The following is an 18,259-nucleotide window of genomic DNA, read 5'->3' on the forward strand; positions in this document are numbered from 1 at the left end:
ATTTTAATATTAAGCGAATCGTGAAAAACAACACTAAAAAACAAACAATAATAAAAATAATGCTACCTTAATGGGGTTACCTGTGCCGAGGACACTGAGGAATATACTTTTAATTTTTTTTTTACATATGAGAATATGCAAAGAAGACTTAATACGAGTTCATACAGAGATAAATTACAAAATCTTAAGACTTAATTTTATGTTTATATTATTCAAAACATAAAAACTGTGATTCAAATTGAATAAACAGTATTTTACTAAAATTGTGTATTTTGAACACTTTCCTTGTCAATATATCCTATAGGATAAATACGATTTATTTTTTTCTAACGAACTAAAACCCGAGTAAAACAGCATTCAGCTAAAACTGGTTTACCCTAAGGTGAATAATTCTCTAGAGAAGCCCTAAAGCTCTTTTGCATAAAACAAAAGTGTTCCAAATTTGGTTTGATTTTAGTTTGGTTTTTAGTTTAACAACAAACGCGTAACGGGCGATTTTGGTTTCTCACTTGATGTATTGCTGTAATATCTCGCTAACTTTGTGAACAATAATCATATAATGTTTTTTCTCCATATGGGCGACTCTATTAGGTTATTACTCCAAGTGTTTATTATACCGCATTATCGCAATTCATAATAATTTTGGATTCTGAAGCCTTTTCAACCATCAAATGTGAAAAAAAATGTATTCGTTCTAGCAAGATAAGGGTTAATACTTTCTTTACTTTCGCAAAAGTAAGTCAAAAGTACTCTGATACCCCTTATAATAATATATTTATAAATACAAAAAAACAAACCATCACATCGTTTCTCCGTAGGGGTAGGTAGATAGGAAAGAACGTCATATCACACTGTGTTTACATACAGACCTCACTTCCTCTACATTCATACATCTTCTCATGCAAGCACGCCGATTATTCCTACTCTTGACATGTCCATCTTCAAGTACTTGTTGTATTTGATCGTGAAATGTCTTTCTCGGTCTTCCTCGCTTTTTGCATCCATCAACATTCGCATAGTAGATCTTTTAAGCCGTTTAGATTTTATACAAAATTTAAAATCCTAAAAAAAAAAATTGCCACTAAAAAAACATCGCCATTTTTCTAAATCGACTTTTTTTCTGAACTAACATCGATGTTTTTAGAGACACATCGACGTTTTGAAAACATCGATGTATAGTATGCATCCCTACGTTAGTGGCGTTAGTTTAACCGCGTGTTTGGAACTGTCTCTGTGTTTTGTATGTGCGCATGCGCGCTGCTGTAACGTATTTTGAATTTGTTTAGTTTTAGACGGCCGGCTCGTAGTAATTTTGACTTTTCGTACGGAATTAACCGGAAATTGTTCAAAGTGGGATTGTCAATTGACAATTCAACGTGTTATTGTAATAATTTGTGTTTTTAAAACAATTGTGTCTTGTGATATGTTCCCGTAAGTATGAATTTTGGTGGATGTAAACATTGAAGTACCTACATGGGGTTGCATATTTGTATCATTCTGTGGTGCAATGCAGTTGTGGGGAGGGCAGGGGTGGTTCTAAGCCTTGTGTTATTGATTCGTTTCTGTACGGTTTACGTCTGTAACTTGTTGAGCATGTATCTTTCATTTATCATTACAATACAGTTGTGTAACATCTCAAAATATTTGGGTTATCTTCACTCTAAACATTACGCTAAGCTTATCGATAACTTTATTTTGTAATTATTATTAATTTATTATTTATTTGGATAACCAACAGCTATATTTTTTATATATTTATACATATAACAAAACAAATGACAAATAAGCATATTACTGGTTTTCACAAGTAGTAAACAATAAGTTAAAAAAGATTTTTTAACATAAAATGAACAGTAATCTAATTTAAATCCAAAAGAAAAGAAAAAAATATTACGAATTATTTCGAAAGTAAACGCTGCACGTCATTATGATTATTCGCAAATAAATCTTTCAATGTTTTTCTTTTTTGGGTGATACGTGTGTGTAAGATTTGTTTCGACGTTTCGGCTACCATTGTAGGAGATATATTCAGGGTAAACTGAGTGTTTTGTAGAAAGAAGTATGTGTTTAATTACTAGTAATTTGTACCGTGTCGCAGTCGGCCGTAGGCACACTGCAATAATGAAACACATGTACTTTACGAATTTCTTTTGGTTAAAAATTAAAATCTCTCTGGTGTCCCCCAGGGAAGTCTTGGTCCCTTTTTATTTCTTATATATATATATATATATATATATAAATGACATTGATGTTTACTTTCGTTATTCAAAATTTCTTCTCTATGCCGATGATATGAAAATATACGCTAAAGTTGAATCTCGAGAAGATTGCCTCATAATTCAAGACGATCTTAATCGTCTAACTGAATATTGTATTGAAAATAAACTTTTTGAATATTAATAAATGTGTGTGTTACATTCACAAGGAAAAGAAAAATTCTTAATTTTGATTACAAACTAAACAATAATGTACTAATGAGAAAGTACGAAATTAAAGATCTTGGGATTGTTTTAGACTCAAAACTACTTTTTGAATCGCATATCAATAAAATTACCTCCAAAGCATTGAGCATGTTAGGATTCATAATTCAAATGAGTAAACACTTTGATAATCCAAAGGCCCTAATTTCATTATATTATACGTTTGTCAGAAGCCATTTGGAATACACATCTCAGATATGGAATCCCCAGTATGCCATATATATAAGTAGAATAGAAAACATTCAAAACAAATTTATAAAGTACCTTAAATACAAAACCGGTATTTCTTATGTATCAACTCTCATTGCCTCCACCTACCATGGAATCATTTCTCTACAATACCGCAGCGTGTGTGCGAACCAACTACTGCTTTACAAAAGTATGACAGGAAAAGTTGACTGTACAGAACTACTTAGTTTAATAACAATACATGTGCCAGCCAGGATTTGTAGACGGTACCACTTGTTTCATGTACAAATAGGTAAAACATCGTATGTTAAAAATGCTTTTTTTGTAGGACTTTTTCAGTGTACAAAACAAAATTTACAGATAAAAATTACACAAACATCACTCTGTCAGATTTAAAATTTACTTATATGTATTTATTTAATATGTAATATATTTTCTTTACTAACTTTGTATACTTTGTGGAAATCTGTTATTAGTTCTGAGTTTATACACTATATCTGTTTGTTTACTATAAATATGCATGTAGAACTGTTGATTTCCCAAATAAAATAAAATAAAATACCATAAAAAATGAACAATGCCAATCAGAGAAGAAAAAAAGAAAACGTACCTTTAAATTTTAGTTTTGAGACAAAAAAAATGGACGCATCACGTGTATCAAAACAAAGTAGATCTGTTAGTTTTTGAATAAAATGAAATAAAAATGCAATTTTTTAAAATTACTTTAAAATTCTGATTCTTATCAAATGTACCAAATAATGGATTTCCCTCGCCCGTAAAATAAAAATCCATTAGTATATCGTACCTGCTTCAATCTAATAACATAAGTTCCGAATTAGCCGTGTAGTTTAACAATGTACACGCTTTGTACAATAGAAAAAAGTAATGGGATGTGAAGTTTCAATGCCTCTATCACGAAATTATAATACAACCGTCAGTATGGAGTGTAATATTATTATTAACTATTTCACAGGAGTTCATAGACACGAGAAATCTTTGAACCCGGATCGTTTTATAATGGTAAATTTATATATCTTATATTATGTATAATACATATAATTTTATACACTTCCCTGCTAAATAGGTACACGTAAACCAGCGTTCCCCAAACTACATTAAAACTTAATGTTTTTCATTATGTTCTACGAGATGTACAATAAGTTTTTCTGGATTATTATACCGTGTGTCGTTCTTAATCATTATAGCGTCTATATAACAGATAGTTAAATTCGCTACCTAGGTGTTATTATTGATACGAAACTAATGTTTAATATTCATATTGAATCAGTTTAGAAAAAAACATATAAAATGGTCGGACTTATTATGCGAGTATCGAAACCATTTAAACATGCAGAGACATATGAAAAACTCTACAAAACATTTGTTCGTCCCCAGCTAGAATACTGTACTCCTATTTGGTCACCTTACTATAATGTAAGTATTAATGGACTAGAAAGGGTCCAACATTTTTTTGTAAAGCAGGTCGACTACCGGTTTAACATTAAATTTTCTAATCATGCTGAAAGTATGCAGTACCATGGAATAAACTCTCTTAAAAATCGAAGAATAATGTTAGACCAGCTATTTTTATTCAAATTAATAAATAATAAAATTGATTCTCCAAACCTACTTGAAAGACTTCCATTCCGTGTGCCATCTAGACCGCCAAGACAAAATCTTCTGTTTTACACTGAAAACGCGTCAACAAACTATTTTAAACAATCTACAATACCTAGAATATGCGACCAATATAACAATATATTTACCGAGGCTGATATTTTTTGTGACAATGTATGTAAATTTAGGTCAAAAATTATAGAAATTTTGAGAGAAGCAGACATTTAACTTTATTATTATTATTTTATACATATTTTTTTATTTCGTTTCTTTTACATTTATTATATTGATCATAATTTAAATTATTGTATTAAGTGTAAACAATTTTTTGGTGTGTGCATGAGTTTCTTACACTAATATACAAAGAAATTGTCAATATATGTGTACATACTGTTTGTTTACCTAATAAAATAAATAAATAATCAGGGTTGATGTCGTTTGTGTAGATAGATGATGTGTGACGTTAAGTAGGATTTGTGCCGTGTCGAAGTCGTTGCTGTCTACAGCAAGTCAATTTGAATGTGGCGCTTCACAGTCTACGCGTTTGGACCTTTTCACACATGCCACCTAAACTTTACCGCGTACATCCTACAAACGCATACAAAATGTGTCACCTTCTGTAGGGTGTACCCGGTAAAATTACTGTGCCGGGTGGATTGGCGTGGCATGTGTGAAAAGGGCCTTTATGTAATTTCCTTATAACTGGGTACCAGGCATTGAGTTATATAACTAGAGTAAGCATGAGCGTTCGCAATATGGTCACTCAACCTGCGGCCAATTGGCATATGTGTGTTGCGAGCGTTCGCCGGCTACTTTTGAAGTTTTGTCTCCTCGCAGTGGGAAAATATCACTTTTTTAAATTAAATTTTTAATTTAATAAAAATAAATATCACGCTGCTGGTTTGTTTATTTCAAAATTATTGTAATAATGAACAGAATTTAGCTTCCGTATGTTACTTGAATTTTATATTATATAATTAGAAACGGGGAATTGAATCCCAACCGCCTGTGGGCTCTGTAGCTGCAAGACGCGGCGGCCTCCGTAGTGTAGTGGTCAAGACGCTTGACTCACGCACGGAAGGTTTCAGGTTTGATTCCCGGTGAGAACACAAAAATTTAAATGTAATTTTTCTCAAGCCTGGGTGCTCTGTGATGTAATTCACCACTGTAATTAGGCCTCCTGGCCTGTTGTGGTGCAAAAAAAAATGTAAATGTAAAAAAAAAAGACGTGTTGGGATGTTTATTGTACAACGCCCTTAAAGTGATTTTCGCGAAAGTGGCGCTATAGGAGTTATCCAGAGTGAATAAATAAATTGTACCTTCCTTAAATCTGTTGTAAAGAATAACATTTAGGGAACGCTGCCACGTCTGTGGTTGACGCGTACACAGTACATAATAAATAATATCTAACAATATTGACACTTGACATCGCAACAGACGAGAGAGACGCTTGATGTATTTAGTATTTATAGCTGCTTGTTATTGATTGGGACTAAATTATCGTGGAATGTCCGGTGATTAGGAACGCCGCAGTGACCGCCTAAAATCAATCTCCTCACCCAACCTAACCCACCCTAACCCAACCCAACCTAACCCAACCTAACCCAACCTAACCTGACCTAACATTAACCTCGAATCCTTACTCCTAGTGATAATCTACTTTCTATCCGGATAAATATATCTCTTTTTTTCTATGATTTATTTTGTTGCCCTTTAATAATAAGGAATATTTTTGTGTTTTTTTTATATTTTTTTATTTCCTTTTTTAATTACTATAAAAAAATATCATATTATCTTTTACAGAATATCTTATTTTTTCTTTCTTATGTTACACAAAAATATTATAACTGTCCATTATTTATTATAGGAGCAAAAATTCATTAACATTTTCTTGTATACCCACGAACAGGCCATGCCTTTGTAGGATTTTTTTGTTTACTATTTTTACTATTAATATGTAGTTCATTGCTATGTAATTATGCTATATTTTTTTAATACTCTGTTTTATCATTTATGTTTGTAGTAAAAATAAAAATTAAAAAAAAAAAAAATAAAAAATAAAAAAAAAAAATGTTTACATTCCGTCATTTTCGTACCAAATTGAAGTTTTTCACATTTTCCAACGTTAATTTATTTATGACGTACTTAAAAAATTACAACAGAGACGGAGAACATTTGAGAGAAGGGAATATGGAAGGCATTTACAGGTCTTATGACCTGTCATTAGTTGTTTTAAGTGGCCTCTTTATATCTCTTGATATTTCTTCAATTCTTTCATCTGTTGTTTTCAGTAAGTTAAAGAGCTGAAACCTTTATTATTGTGAAGAGATTCATCTGACTGAATTATTTCACATACTAGGCAACGCCTGAAAACAATTATCCAATTTTCAAACTTCTTGGACCAGTTGGTTATATTACAATATTTTGAGTTTGTGCAAATGTTTGTAGACAAATTACTGGATTTTACCCCCCAGGGAGTCATTTAGATTAACAAATTACAACAGGCATGCAGAACATTTTAGAGAAGTATCTATTTTTATGTATTTTAAAAAAATGAGTACAAATAATTGTGAAGACTGTGCTTTTAACAATAGGCCCGCCAAATGCATATATATTTATTTATTCATTACAGCACTTTTTTTTCAACGGCTTATGCCTTTAACAAAGTATATAAAATTATATAACAAAAACAAAATACTAAACACTAGAAGTCTAGGCATTTACAGGGCTTATGACCGGTTGTTGGCTGGTTTAAGGGGCTAATTTACACATAGTGTAACATTCACCATTCTGCCTATGTTTAAACATCCATATTTCATCAACTCTTCCATCTGTTGACTTTTGTGAAGTAAAAGAGCTGAAACCTTTATCATGTGGGTGAGATTCACCTGGATGAACCAATTCACCGACTAGGCAACGCCTTAAAACAATTTTTTAATTTTTATACTTCTTCTTTTACCAGTTGTATTCCATATATATTTATTTATTATACGGCACAAGTGACTTTTACAATATAACAATTTAATGAGTTCGGTTAGATATACAAAAATAAAAAAACAATATTAAACATGGGTATAAAAATAAAAATATAAATACATGTATGTATGTCAGCACACAAAAGATATAAAAAAGTCGGTTTATTATGAACATAAAATGAGTTAAGAGCAGATCATTAGCATAAGTAGCTTTTGCAAATTGATCGTTAATCGTTACTATAGAACATCATAAAATATTAATAAAGAGATGATTATTATGTATAGCCTGGAAGTTGGGCTTATCCAGAGACCAATATACGTATAATGAGTTAGAAACTAGCTTAAATATATCTTCTCTTCAAGTCCGTCGAAATAAATCCGACCTTATAGTCTTGTTTAAAATTCTCAACTCACTCTTTGACGCGCCTGAACTACCGAACTCAATAAAATTAAATATTCCAACTAGAAACCTCGGACAGAACTTACTTTATCGTACCGACAACCATAGAACGAACTATGGTTTTCATTCCCCTGTGCCCAGAATTCTTAGGTCTGCCAACAAACGTTCAAGTCTTGATTTCTTTGATAACAAGTTGACTTCTTTCATAAAATCACTGAATTCAATTATAAACACATCTCTTCTGTTTCCTTCCACTCCCACCGAGTCTACTATATACCATTGTGTCTTTCTACTTTCTTTTATTATAATTTTCTTAGTATACATATTTAATATATTTAAGGTTCATACAGTAGACACTCTTTATAAAATAAATTATATTATACAAATTTATAAAGAAGAAAAAATAAAAGAATTTGAGATGAATAAGTCACTCAGATACCAACATAATATTAACATTCCTAAATTCCATACAAGTCATGGTCAAAATAGTTTTGTCTTCAAAGGTGTAAAAAATTATAATAATCTTCCCAATGAACTAAAAACTATTAAAAATAATATATCAATTTAAAGTTAATCTAAAAAAATTCGTGTACTGAACTCGTGTAAAAACAACATTTAATTTTAATTAACATGAATGTATTATTGTTTTATATTTTTTCTTTATATATCCTATGTTTTTATTTTTCTTTTTCATGTACTCATATTTAAAATTATATAAACTCTTATAAATAAACAACTAAAACAGTGTAAGTCACTCTCCAAGCACAAGAGTTAGTCTCTTTTTTTGGAGAGATACATTGATAACATTTACTAGATGTGTAAAAGTAGATATGTTTAGAATTTTACAAAAACATGTACTATTTATGAAATTTATGAATAAAAAAATAAAAAAAACATATGTCCTTAAAAATTCCCATTGGGCGTATATATAAATAAATAAATAAAAAATAAAAATTCTATATTCCCTTCTCAAAAATGTTTGCCCTTTGTTGCAATAAATTTAGATCTGAATATATCCCTAGGGAGGAAATCCACCCAGTCTGCAAACATTTGGAAATTCTCAAAACATTGTTGGATTCCAAATCTAATTGACTTTATCGCCTCATCTGTCGATTGCTATCCATAATGAACATGTTATTTGATTGCGTTGCAAATAGACCGCAGACATTAATTTATTGATACTTTATCGAGATAATGAATTAACATTAATTTTACGAACGAAAAATGAAGCGTTCTTGCCGAATCATTGTACAAAAAGTGAGATTGAAACAAAATCGTACAATTCCAGATATAAGCGTGGGTTTTAAACAATAACATCTGTAACTGCCATCAATCATGATATTCTTTGTAACTCATCAAAGCTTTTGAGATTAATTAATCATAATTATTCAGGTTAAAGCATGATTAATGGATTGCATGTGCCATATTACAAGTCACAGGCAAAAAATCATAATTCCTAGTTAGTTAGCAAAACTATAATAAACGGGCATACTAAATTAACCTGGTACGGATATCAAAATTTACTTATTATTTTTTCGACATTTACATTTGCCTATTGACATTTATTTTACCCTCATAGTAATAATTTACTAGAGAAGCCCTTTAGTTCCATTGCAAAAAACAAAAGCATTTAAAATTTTTGGTTTAGTTTTTAGTTTAACAACAAAACTGGAACGGACGGTTTCGGTTTGCGCTTGCAATTCTCGTCCTGAGCACCTACGGCCTGTTGTATTGCTGTAAACCGTAGGTAACTTCGTATTTGATAATCATATACATAATCAGGCGTTGCCTAGTATGTGAAATAATTCAGTCAGATGAATCTCTTCACAACAATAAAGGTTTCAACTCTTTAACTTGACTAAAATCAACAAATGGAAGAATTGAAGAAATTTGGATGTTTAAACTTAGGCTAAATGATAAATGTTACACAGTGTGTAAAGTGACCACTTAAACCAGCCAATGATAGGTCATAAGCCCTGTAGATGCCTAGACTTCTATATTACCTTCTCTTAAAAACTTGGTTTGAAAAAAATATGTATCTTATTTTTTGTTTTGTACACCATTTTGTGTAAAGGACATAAATTATATTGTTATGGTATTTGTTACAATCAATACAGTGTAAAGTTTCCGCAAACCAAGTTTTGTAAAATTCTCATTAAAAAAAACGTAAAAATGGCATTTTTCAATAAAAAAAATCATAAAATCTATGAATAATTAATTTAATTTTTTTTTCAGCTTGTATTATTGCCGATTGGTTCAGCCGTTTCCAAGAAATCTTGGTCACCGACTTTAAAAACATAGTATTTTTTAAAAACATTTTGCATTGAGTAAAATTTATTTTTTTATAATACACCCTCCGCTCGTTCGGCAGCTTCTTATAGCTCAAGTTGGGGTCGCCTGCGGACCATTCTTCTCTCTCGTGGGCTCTAAATAGGCAGGTAAATAAAAGAGACAGAGTTCTAGGTAAGCGTTGCCGCTCTTGCCTCCTACCTTCAAACGCTCTGGCACGTCTTTACAAAAAGGCGTGTAACTTCGAAAACAATCGCCGGATTGACTAAAAATTTTCTGTGTGTATATTTAAATATATATACATTTATCATTATCATCATTCCATGTCCGCTCCCTAGATAGAGCATATGGTGTCCACGAAGATCCTTCAGGCATCTCTGTCGGCTGCCAGCTCCTGTGCGTCTTCCCAAGTCAGGCTCGCGTCCCGTTACTCTGACCAGAACTGCATATAACCCTGTATATAACCCCTTAAATGACAACTTCATATTTGTGCAACCTATAACAATAATAATAATATTTGGCTGATTTATATAGCGCCATTTTCGTAAAAAATCACCTCAAGGGCGCTTTACAATTGTATACCTAAACTTCCATTCTTACTTAACCAAAGTGGTATATTATATTTCCAGATTTAAAATTGAGGGTATGATAGTCTAAAGAAGTGGGATTTTGAGTTGGGATCTGAACTGACTGAGACTGTCGATGATTCGTAAGTTTGAAGGCAATTGGTTCCAGGCAGAGGGGCCGGCGGCGGCAAAAGCACGATCTCCAAATCTAGTGTTCGGGGAGCGCCGGATTTCGACAAGTTTTCCTCTTCCTGAATCAAATGCTGACCTAAGAGTAGATTTTCTTTGACACGTATTTTTCCTAATGCAAAGGTCCGATCGGTATTTTGGAGCCATTTCATGAAGGGATTTGAATACTGCCCAGCAAAGCTTGTATTTTATTCTCTCTGGGCTTTTTAACCAGTGCAAATCTCGAAGATGTTGTGAGATGTGAGAATATTTTTTTACTCCCGTAATAAGCCTTGCTGCTGCATTGAAAACCTATGTTTGAACGTCCATATTCTTTCAATTCTTCCATTTGTGGTCTCTTAAATCGGCATATGACGAGTTGGCCCTGTTTATGCCTGAACTTGCAGTAACTGTTTTCTCGTGAATCGAACTTGAAACCTAGCTTGTTGTAGCCAATTGCTTTAATGGCTACATAAAGTGTATCTGTATATTATTATTTTATTCCGCAACTTCCTCATAAATAGAATAGCCTGTAATCATGTTAGCTTAAGTTGCATTCAAATCGCTAAAACAATTTGTTCGGTCAACTTTCAATAGACATTTTGTATTGGCATATATTTCTTGACTATACGAATACAATGAACTAAGTACAAATGGAACCTTATGACGGAACGCGATTGAACTTCTTCAAAATTTATTATCATTTTGCATTTATTTATTTCGTTTGTAAATTTACAATGTTATATAAATTTACTTGCTAGTATATTGTTGGATAATTTATAAAGCGCCATTTTTGTGAAAATCACCTCAAGGGCGTTGTACAATAAATCAATATCCCAGCACGTCTTGCAGCTACAGAGCGCATAGACGGTTGGGATTCTAGTTCCTCGTTTCCAATTGAGATCAATTTAAATTATATCAGATAGGAGCTTGATTACAGAACGTCTTGCGCGTGGACGGTAAGAAATCTAGACCCCATTTATACATTTTCAAAATTGGCAAAGAAATTTATTGTACGTATAAAATAATATGAATAATAAAAAGGAGTAAGATACAACACGTCTTGCAGCTACTAAGCGCAAGGACGGTTGGAATTCTAGACCCCATTTACAAAATTTACCTTGCTTATTTCGTCGTCTATCTTTCAAAAAGGAGTATCTCGAATTTGTTAATTTTTTAGACGACTTTTTAAGATTTTTTTTGGAAAATTTTGCCTTTAAAAATAATAAAAAAAATAATCTTACTGGGTTTTTCTTACTGTTTTAAAACAGTATGATGCCCATTTATTACATAAATATACCTTAATTTTTATTAAAATATTCATAACTCATTTTCGACAAAAAACGAGATACTTCCGCCTTTTTAAAGATGGTCAACGATTTATCTTTAATTCTATTTTTATTAATTAATTTTATTTTATTTGGGAAATCAACAGTTCTTCATATATATTTCTAGTAAACAAACAGATATAGTGTATAAACTCAGAACTAATAACAAATTTCCATAAAGTATACAAAGTTAGTAAAGAAAATATATTACATATAAGTTTATAAATATAAAAATGTTATTTTTATGTACTCGTAAATATTTTTTCAATTATCAAAGATTTTTTTTTAAGAACAGTAAGTTATTGTAAATTGGGAGGGATTAGGACAAGGATTCTTGAAGAGAGGATAAAGAGGGGAAGGGAAATGTACATATTTAATATTATAATGTCTACTAAGTTACATATTGCATTTTTAGTGTAAATTTTAAATCTGACAGAGTGATGTTTGTGTAATCTATATCTTTAAATTTTGTATTGTACACTGAAAAAGTCCTACGAAAAAAAGGATTTTTTAAATACGATGTTTTACTTATTGGTACATGAAACAGGTGGTACCGTCTACAAATCCTGGCTGGCGCATGTATTGTTATTAAACTAAATAGTTCTGTACAGTGTCCCTTATGTTTGTCAATGCTTCTTTTTTTTTTTAATGTTTTAAACTATTCTTTTATTGTAATATTTAAACCTTATAAATTGTATACATGGACGATGTCCGTTAATAAATAAATACAGTCAACTATTCCAGTCATAATTTGTTGATTCCCTTTCGTGCTGCTGCGGATATCCAAATCAATCTTCTAAACACATTCTGTGGTCTTGTCCCTTTTCCTCTCTTGAGCTTCTCGCTACAATCATTTGACTGGAAACTCTCGGTCTCACAACGCTGCAGGAACGGCGAGAAAGGGGTGACCTGAAAGAGACATACAAGATACTCAACAGTCACTATAGCTGCCCAAATTTGGCAGCAATATCCCATGTTCAAGCGTAAACAAGATGCTTGTCTTCGAGGTTACAGTCTTAGGCTGGAGAAAACGAGATTCAATCTAAATCCACGGAAGCATTTCCTGAGCAATAGGGTTGTTGATGGTTGGAATAAGGTCCCACAAGAGCTGATGTGTAGTCTCAATGGGTGTAGTCTCAATGGGTGTAGTCTCAATGTGTGTAGTCTCAATGGGTTCAAAAATACACTAGATTTGTTTCGGAAAAGTTAAAGTGCGCCAACAACTAACTTTCTTTTAAATAGATTTAAGCATATCAGCTTTAAGCTGATCGCTTAAAATTAATAATAATAATAATCCGTGGCCTTGTTATAGGTCCTGTCGGATATTCGGACCTAGTGGCTTCCGAAAAGAATTTCAAGGCTTTTAAAAAGATTTGTTTATTTATTTTAAAGAAACAAACAGTCGACAATGATATAATGACATTTAAAAAAAATAAAATTTAAAGACAGACCAGCAAAGTTTCTAAATAAAAATTATACATATTATTAAATTGTGTTACAACAAAAGGATGTGTTTATGTGTATTTGTATGAGAGTATGTGTAGATGTGTGTTTATATGTATTAGTGTAGGAGTAAGTGTTCAGGAGTGTGTATCATTAAATAGTAAGTGGGATCGTATCGCAGCCAGAAATAATAAGTCTTAATTTATTTTTAAATAAATTAAGGGGTATGTAAAATATATCAATAGATGAAAAAAAAACTATAGTTAGAGCAAGAACGATAGAGGAAAGAGTGTTGCGCATAGTTAGTGCTACAGACTGGCAGATGGAATAAATACTTATTTCTTGTCACGCGAAAGGGGACATTAAGATTAATTTTGGAGAGTAGGTTAAAAGAGTCTATATAATCATTTATATAGACTATATTCATATTTATAATCATTTCGGCGAATTGATCATGTCCAATCAATTTAATCCCTGTCAGTGAAGAATTTACTTTCCTCTTTTCTCAAACCAATGAAATGTATATACTTCTGGATTACCTTCTTTCAGCATAAATATGCTAAGGCTACCAGATTACAGAGAGCTCGTTCGGGCAGCTTTTCTCGTTCGGCAACGAGCAGTTTTTCCGTGCACGTGGCCACCGCCAAGGAGACTTATGTCCCCGGGTGTGGTATGCGGTGGGCAAGCTGTTACTAGAATCGCACAGCGTAATAAGGTCCCAATTATGTGTATGTAGGTGTGCTCAATGGTCAATTAGAAATGTGACTGTATAATAATTTCCGCCGATTGTTATCTTACATTGTGATTATAAATGCATTTCGTAATTCACCGATACATATTGTAATATTTTTTATCTATCAAGATCGATCACGACATAACAAATCCGCGGTTTTCGCAAACCTAATATCGTTGGGAAGTATGTTTACTAATAATGGAACGACTGAGAAAGATATTGAAAGGAGGGTGAGTGCCGGGAACAAAGTGAACGGTGTGCTTAAATCAACCTATTGAAATCAAACTAGTAATTTTAATACGCTTTTCATACTTTTTTAACCTGTATTGGGTACATTTCCTAAAAAAAAAAAAATCATTCATGTAATATTTTAACATTTGCACTCTCTACTCGTTCAGCTTGTTTATTTATATGTAGTTTTTAAACGTTTAATTCTTATTTTTTCATTCATAGATTGTATTATGATATATATATATATATTTTTATTTAAAAAAAAAATAATATAATATAAAGTTACAACATGTTAGCAAAAATAAATACATAATAAAGCAAAAGTACAAAAATAAAATCGAAACGGAATATCAAGATCGATCACGACATAACAAATCCGCGGTTTTCGCAAACCTAATATCGTTGGGAAGTATGTTTACTAATAATGGAACGACTGAGAAAGATTTTTTTTTTATTAATATCCCTACAGAGATGAGGTAGAATTTTTTCAAATTCAGGATTATGGATATTCGAGCGTTTACAGGGAATATCCATAATCCTGAATTTGAAAAAATTCTACCTCATCTCTGTAGGGATATTAATAAAAAATATATACCTACTCCCCCTTGGGAGAAGTCCAGATTTGTGTATGTACAAAATACACGTACCAAAAATAATACTGAGAAAGATATTGAAAGGAGGGTGAGTGCCGGGAACAAAGTGAACGGTGTGTTTAAATCAACCTATTGAAATCAAACTAGTAATTTTAATACGCTTTTCATACTTTTTTAACCTGTATTGGGTACATATACTTTAAAAAAAAATTTCATTCATGTAATATTTTAACATTTGCACTCTCTACTCGTTCAGCTTGTTTATTTATATGTAGTTTTTAAACGTTTAATTCTTATTTTTTCATTCATAGATTGTATTATGATATATATATATATATATATTTATTTAAAAAAAAAAATTGTTATAATATAAAGTTACAACATGTTAGCAAAAATAAATACATAATAAAGCAAAAGTACAAAAATAAAATCGAAACGGAATACCACACCAAAAAAGAAGCAACCTCTTGTGCTTGCTGCGGATTACAATATTAATAATTTAAGTACAAAATACTAATATATTTAAAAAAATAAATGAAGGTATATAAAACATTTTTTCATAAATAAGTGCATACACACACACATATATATATATATTAATTATTTTTTTTTACAATATTCATAATAAGTAAAACAGAGTATTCAAAAAATAAAAGATAATTACATAGCAATGAAATACATATTAACAGTAAAAATAGTTAACAAAAAATTCTACAAAGCCATGTCCTGATCGTGGGTATACAAGAAATGTTTATGAATTTTTGCTCCTATAATAAATAGACGGGTATAATATTTATGTGTATTACAAGAAAGAGAAAAGAAAATATTATGTAGAAGATTATAAGGTACTTTTTTATTTTATAGCAATTAAAAAAGGAAATAAAAAAACGTTAAAATATTACTTATTATAGGGCAACAAAATATATCATAGAAAAAAAGAGTTCTTTAGTTTGAATCCAGGATAGTGCGCGTTTTTTAAAAGAAGGAAAAATTTGAAAGTTTAAATGGTAAAGTTTTATTTTAAGTTTATAGTTTATATATAATTTTGAATTCATTTTTATACTTTGTATTATGTCTTTTTTTGTAATTTTTTGAAACTTTTTCACACCCATTTAATTTGTAGTGTATCATAATTTCTATTGTGCTTTTGTAAATAATGTTATAGTTTAAAATATAAAAACGTCTGTGAATAAATATTGTTATCTGCATGTCCCTAAATGAGTTTTTAACAAAAACTCCTTGGGAATATTATATAAAATTGTGTAAAATGTTTTCAATTTTTATTTTATTTTAATATTTTAAAAACCTTGGCAAATAAATGTTTGCCGCAAGAGGAGAGTTCAGGTGCCTACCCTGATGTATGGGAGCGAAGTATGGACTGTGAAGAACATGGATAAAATCAGGCTGAATGCTGTCGAAATCTCTCAGGCGAATGTGTGGTAAAATTATGTACGATAGATGCACAAACGTCGAGATCCGTACATTTATCGCCAAAATCGATAAATAATTATTTTGGCTGGCAAAAATTTGTTTTCACGCGATGATAAACTTATCACAATGTTTTTCTGAAAAGTTCTATATAATTATTAGTTCTACGCTCAAGCCATTATTACACCATGGAAACGGGCCACGGATGGACATTAGACATTAGTCATTATTTTATTTTCGTTTGCGTGCGTAACAATACACAGTTAGTTAAGTAAATTTACTGTGGAGTTTATTGTCAAGTTTGTTAATTATAATGCATCACGTGTGCGTGTGAAATTGTGCTGGCTATGTGCAGACTACCAATGAATTAATGAGCCGGCCAATCCTACGCTGTCATGTTTATATTTAGCTAATTTGTCCAATTTGTGAAAAACGACAAATAACGGATAAATCCACTGCCTGTCTTCGTTTCCCAAATCACCAAAAACGAATTGACTACCATAATATGTTATGTACAGTTGTATACAATATACAGTTGGGAATAAAGCGAAAAAGTTGTGATCTTGAAGTGTTAAAAAAACGCCGTTTGCCGGAACGTTATTTTTTTAGCAACGTGAAACATAATTATTGTTCATCAAATTATTTACACGAAAAAAATAAAATTATCAATATGTTTTTGTATGAAATAATAGACAAAGTATCATTTTCGTTATTTCGACCAACTTATTGCAACTCCCAAATATTAAAATTCATAAATTGAAGTGAAGTAGACAAGGGATTTCAACAATATAGTTTACCTATTCTGAATCTGTGATAAATTATATAAACATTATGGGCCTTTCATTTAAACCTGGTATAAAGTTACGCCTAGCCGTAGTAGTAGAATAAGGATAGGAATTAGAATACTATCCTTATTATAGTGGTAGAATAAGGTTGGTATTCCCGTCCGTATTCTACAACTATGCCCAGGCGTAACTTCATGTCAAGTTTATGAGTAGGGCCTAGATTTATTTTAATATGTTTTAATAATATTTTTTGAAGACATAAAATTTCGTATTAAAAATATGTATCTAAATGAGAACAGAGTAAGTTTTTTTAAATTATAAAAAAATAAAAAATATCAAGGTATAAATTAGTAAATTATACCTTGACAAAGAAGCGTGTGTAGCTTTGAAACCGGTCGGTAGAAAAAACAAGTAATGAGTGATGTAATAAATTATATTTACATATGAGTTATTAATTTAAAAAAATACTTGGTACACTTCCACTTATTTATTTTGACCAATTAGCGCTTTCACCCATTAATGGGCTAATTAGTCAAAATAAATAAGTGGAAGTGTACCAAGTATTTTTAAATTAATAACTTATATGTAAATATAAGTTATTACATCATTACAATGGAATTCCATCAAGAATTTCACCAACAAGCTACAAAAAGTGGCTTGGTGGGATTTTAGTTTTAGTAAAAATATAACAAGTGAATTTTTTTTAAATTGTAAAAATGTATAATTATGCTATTAAATCAAATCAAAATAAAATTGTCAATAAATAATTTAAATGAAATAAGTAATAAGTGTTTTAACAACAAAGTTGTTTCATATTTGTTTATGCTTTTTGAAGTTAGTTCATAACATCTTAAGAACTAATACAAATTTGCAATAACATTACAATTTTTAATAAAAAAAATAAAAAAATCGTATGTTTTCAAAAAGAAATAATCTGAAATATTTCAATGCTTTCTATTTCTTCAAGTTACTCATTGTACAGCTTCAATCCCCTGTACAAAATGCGTATTGGGGCTCTGTTTTTCTCCTCATTG

General features: G+C 30.9%; 1 protein-coding gene across 1 annotated transcript in view; it reads left to right on the top strand.

The window, feature by feature from the left end:
- The first annotated feature begins 1,204 nt into the window (after window positions 1–1,204).
- Window positions 1,205–18,259, top strand: part of spdi (sperm antigen with calponin homology and coiled-coil domains split discs) — a 205,736-nt gene continuing 188,681 nt past the window's right edge. Inside the window, exon 1 of the mRNA XM_088230453.1 lies at window positions 1,205–1,431. The gene's annotated coding sequence lies outside the window, so the exon portion shown is untranslated. The remainder of the gene's footprint in view (window positions 1,432–18,259) is intronic.

This window comes from Micrasema longulum, unplaced genomic scaffold (assembly GCF_059751315.1).
Source record: "Micrasema longulum isolate JH-2025_06_02 unplaced genomic scaffold, ASM5975131v1 h1tg000769l, whole genome shotgun sequence".
NCBI lineage: Eukaryota > Metazoa > Arthropoda > Insecta > Trichoptera > Brachycentridae > Micrasema > Micrasema longulum.